The sequence below is a fragment of the Conger conger genome, chromosome 15 (genome assembly GCF_963514075.1).
Source record: "Conger conger chromosome 15, fConCon1.1, whole genome shotgun sequence".
Classification (NCBI taxonomy): domain Eukaryota; kingdom Metazoa; phylum Chordata; class Actinopteri; order Anguilliformes; family Congridae; genus Conger; species Conger conger.
This window is the reverse complement of record NC_083774.1, coordinates 34883691-34889348: the sequence shown is the minus strand read 5'-3', so window position 1 is coordinate 34889348 and position 5658 is coordinate 34883691.

Below are 5658 nucleotides of genomic sequence, written 5' to 3'. Positions count from 1 at the left end.
TGTATTAGCTAACAAACAAACAAACAAACAAATACACAGCAGAACACTATAATGTCAACTAAACTGAATTTAGAAACAGCAAGCAAACAAATAATACTTAACTAATCCAGGAGAAAATGCAACCGACCCACTGCAGAACACTAATGCAGAAAATCAGAGATATGCCTCTCTCTGCGAAGACTGTCAAAGACAGAACCATAAAAATGGCAGAAAACATCACCAGACAGCAAATAAAAGACATCAATTCAACTGTGGCGTACTCAATCGCCTGTGATGAGTCCAAAGACAAAGGTGATATTGAACAAATAGCATTGTTCTGCCGATATGTGAACTCTGCTGGACCACAGGAAGAAATGATGGAGTTGATACCACTAAAAGGCCAAACACGGGGAGAGGACCTCTGTGAGGCTGTCTTGGATTGTTTAAGAGCCAAAGAAATAAACACCACCCACCTGGTGTCAGTGGCTACTGATGGGGCACCGGGTATGACAGGAGCGCAGAAGGGCTTTATGGCTTTACGGCAGAAGTCGCTGGGTAGAACGCTGCTGATATTTCACTGCATCCTGCACCAAGAGGCATTGTGTGCGCAAACATTTCCTCCGGAATGCACAGAAGTAATGAATGTTGTCACTCAGATTGTCAACAAAAAGCAAAAGGTGGAAAGCACGCATTCTGATCTCTTGCTGCACAACAAAGTCCGGTGGCTGTCCAGAGGGGAAGTGCTGAAACACTTTGCCGTGTGTCTGGGAGAGATGAAAACTTTCCTGGGCAGCAAAGGGCTCACTTTCCTGAGCTGGAACAGCCAGAGTGGCTGGAAAAGCAACACTTCATGGTAGATATGACAGCGCACCTGAACACGCTGAACACAACTCTTCAGGGGAAAGGAGGCACAGCCCTGCACATGCTGGAGGAGGTTTTGGCATTCAAGCGCAAGTTGACCGTGCATACAGAGAGGTACACTGTCTCACTTCCCCTCTTTAAGAAAGTTCAAACAAGCTCACAAAATGATAAATTCGGAGTATTTGCAGTCTGCAATCACTGCAATGCAAATATTGTTTGGGAAACGATTCTGAGAGAGACGAAAAAAAACACATTATCCTTCCCTGTCACTCCCCTGACCATCGATCCATCCCTACTGCATATGACTGCATTTGCAAGTGTAAGTCAACCAGATCTGGAGATGGAACTGGCCGACATAGCCAACAGAGATATGTGGGTGTCCAAGTTCCAGCGATTGACAGCTGATCTTGAAGATGTTGCCCATCAGAAGGCCATGCTTGCTCATAATCACTAATGGAGTGAGATTGAACATGTATTTGTATTTGAACATGGAATGCCATCCCCGACACTTACACCAACATGAAGAAAGATGCATTTGGAGTCCTGTCGATATTCGGATCCACATATGTATGTGAGCAGGTCTCCACCATGAACTATATAAAAAAACAAACATCACTCACGCCTCACAGACGACAGCTTGCAATCTTGCGTGAAGATGAGGGTGACGACTTACAGCCCTGATGTGCAGACGCTGTGTGCTGAGGTTCAGGAGCAAAAGTCACATTAACCAGGTAAAGTAAATATTTTAATTGGCTATTATTTTACAAATATATATTTTACATGTGAAATAGTCCTTTTTTTATTCAGGTTGACAGCTGACTGCACGATGACAACACACAGAAGCAGACGGAATTTTTGGTTTGCTGCAGGTGGATCATTTAAGTTCGGCTTTTTATTTTGTGAATACGAGGAGGACTCAAATAGACATTGAATATTTTATTTGCAAGGAACGTTCAACCCAACTTTTTTTTTTTTTTGAGTTCAAAATGTTTTTGTATGCAGAAATAAAATTTTGTTTTCTCTGTAGCACTTCTTTGATTTCATAAATGCAACACACTATAGTTTTTTGTACATAGCATAGAGGTAAAAATCGATATATGCAGTGTTATCTTCATTTATATGTCCCTGGCATCTACAGGGATCTGTGGCACAGCCTTAGAGTGGATCAAATCTTATCTCTCTGGCCAATCCTCCCAGGTGTCCTGGGCTGGAGGAGTGTCAACCCCTCGCCCCCTTGTTATAGGAGTCCCTCAGGGCTCAGTCCTCAGACCCCTCCTCTTCTCCATTTACACAAGATCCCTTGGCCGTGTTATCTCTGCTCATGGCATCTCATATCATTGTTATGCCGATGACACCCAACTCTTTCTCTCCTTCCCCCCATCAGACACACAGGTCTCTACCCATATCTCCGCCTGCCTGAGAGACATCCAGAGCTGGATGGGCAACCACCATCTAAAGCTCAACCCAGGTAAGACGGAGGTAATCTTTATCCCTGCTCTAACCTCTCCCTTCTCCGATTTTTCCATCTCACTAGGGATACAACAGTGACCTCATCCCCAAGTACAAGAAACCTTGGAGTGGTGATGGACAACGGGCTGTCCTTCTCCGAGAACATCGCTACGGTGACTCGGGCGTGCAGGTTCTTCCTGTACAACATCCGGAGAATCCGACCCTTTCTCACCACCTACTCCACTCAGCTCAAGCAATGGTCCTGTCCCGCCTGGACTATTGCAATTCTCTGCTGGCTGGCCTTCCAGCATCTGCCATCAGAGCCCTACAACTGATCCAGAATGCTGCAGCCTGTCTGGTATTCAATGTTCCCAGACATTCACATGTCACCCCCCTGCTCAGCAACCTCCACTGGCTGCCTGTTATGACTCGCATCAAATTTAAAACTTTGGTGCTCACATACCAGGCAGTTAAGGGAGCAGCCCCTGTATATATTCAATCACTCATCAAGACCTATACACCAGCAAGACCCCTCCGTTCTGCCACTTTGTGCCGTCTGGCGCTTCCCCCTTGCCACACCTGCACTTCACGCTCACGAATGCTGTCTGTCCTGGTCCCACGGTGGAGTCTCTGACCTTATTCAAGTGCAGACTGAAGACCCATCTCTTCAGGCTACACCTTTCCCTCCCCAAATCACCACCATGATTAGCCTTAGACTGTAATGGCACTCATGTATAGATTGTATAGATATTGTTACTTGTACAGATATTGTTGTTTTTTATTGGCTGTTGTATAGCTGCCAACTGTGGTATGCTAGTTTGGAAGTTGATTGTACTCTTCAAGGGTTCTGATTATCTGTATGTTTACACTAGGACTCAGAACTGAGTCTGAGGAGGAGGTCTCTGTGGTGGGTTGTGTAGTTAGGTTACTGAGGTCTCTGTGGTGAGTTGTGTAGTTGGGTTACTGAGGTCTCTGTGGTGGGTTGTGTAGTTGGGTTACTTAGGTCTCTGTGGTGGGTTGTGTAGTTAGGTTACTGAGGTCTCTGTGGTGGGTTGTGTAGTTGGGTTACTTTCGCATGGTTCTCCCAGCGGGGATGTTTATGCAATTTGTTTCCTTCTTGGTACAGGTCTGTTTTATTTGTAGCACTAGGTTAAATATGCACGTTTGGAGCGTTGCTCATCCCTGTAGGAGCTCTGGGCTATCTCAGATAGCTAGGAGTTCTATATGGGAGATGTTCATGGCTGTTCACACATCCATCTACCTTCCCCTTAGAGTTTTTTGCACTGGCGGTAGAGCCTCGATGTGTTTGTGTAGCTGTGTCAATATTAATGCTATGTTTTGTGTATTATGGCCTTGGTGTCGGCATTCTGATTTGGTTGTTGAAGCAAGTTTAATGTTGTTTTGTGTATTCTAGCCTTGGTGTAGGCGTTCTGCTTTGGTTGTTGAAGTAAGGTTAATGCGTTTTATGGGTTCCTGTCTCTTTTTAATAATCCTTTAGGGAATTTGATTTTAAAGGTTGTTTCATATATGGTTGGGTTAGGGCCTGTATTCCATCCATCCATCCATCCATTATCTGAACCCGCTTATCCTGACCAGGGTCGCAGCAGGGCTGGAGCCCATCCCAGCATACATTGGGCGAAAGGCAGGAATACACCCTGGACAGGTCGCCAGTCCATCGCAGGGCACACACACCATTCACTCACACACTCATACCTACGGGCAATTTAGACTCTCCAATCAGCCTAACCTGCATGTCTTTGGACTGTGGGCGGAAACCGGAGTACCCGGAGGAAACCCACGTGCACACGGGGAAAACATGCAAACTCCACATAGAGAGGCCCCGGCCAACGGGGATTCGAACCCAAGACCTCCTTGCTGTGAGGCAGCAGTGCTACCCACCCCACCATCCGTGCCGCCTAGGGCCTGTATTCCTGCTGTGGAATCAGAGACGGGATGTCTTGTATGTCTTTCATTATCACATTACAGTTCCGTTCCTAGGTTTATGTTTGGTCCTCCAACCCCTTTCCCTATAACAGTATCTGCATGATTGTATGCATTGCACTGCTGCCACACAATTGGCTGATTAGATAATCACATGAATAAGTAGGTGTAATAAAGATGTTCCTAATAAAGTTCTGGCTGAGTGTAGATATCAGATGTCAGTATTATATATAATGCATTATGCATATGCGCTCAGTGAGCACTTTTAGGTACACCAGCTTGTTCATGCAAATATTTAATCAGTCAATGATGTGGCAGCAACTAAATGCAAAAAGCACATGGTCAAAAGATTCAGCTGTTTTTCAGACCAATTTTCAGAATACGGAAGAAATATGATGTACAGTGGTGTGAAAAAGTGTTTGCCCCCTTCCTGATTTCTTTTTTTTTTGCATGTTTTTCACACTTAAATGTTTCAGATCATCAAACAAATTTAAATATTAGTCAAAGACAACACAAGTAAACACAAAATGCAGTTTTTAAATGAAAGTTTTTATTATTAAAGGAGAAAAAAATCCAAACCCACATGGCCCTGTGTGAAAAAGTGATTGCCCCCCCTGTTAAAACATAACTTAACTGTGCTTTATCAAACCTGAGTTCAATTTCTCTAGCCACACCCAGGCCTGATTACTGCCACAACTGTTCTCAATCAACAAATCACTTAAATAGGACCTGCCTGACAAAGTGAAGTAGACCAAATGATACTCAAAAGCTAGACATCATGCTGAGATCTAAAGAAATTCAGGAACAAATGAGAAAGTGGGCGGCCTGTAGCGTGGTGGTTAAGGTAAAGGACTGGGACACGCAAGGTCAGGGGTTCTAATCCCGGTGTAGCCACAATAAGATCCGCACAGCCACTGGGCCCTTGAGCAAGGCCCTTAACCCTGCATTGCTCCAGGGGAGGATTGTCTCCTGCTTAGTCTAATCAACTGTATGTCGCTCTGGATAAGAGCGTCTGCCAAATGCCAATAATGTAAAAAGAAAGTAATTGAGATATATCAGTCTGGAAAAGGTTATAAAGCCATTTCTAAAGCTTTGGGACTCCAGCGAACCACAGTGAGAGCCATTATCCACAAATGGCGAAAACATCGAACAGTGGTGAACCTTCCCAGGAGTGGCCGGCCGACCAAAATTACCCCAAGAGCCCAGTGACGACTCATCCAAGAGGTCACAAAAGGACCCCACAACAACATCCAAAGAACTGCAGGCCTCACTTGCCTCAGTTAAGGTCAGTGTACATGACTCCACCATAAGAAAGAGACTGGGCAAAAATGGCCTGCATGGCAGAGTTCCAAGACGAAAACCAAAAAGCAAAAAGAACATTAAGGCTCGTCTCAATTTTTCCAGAAAACATCTTGAAGACTTTTGGGA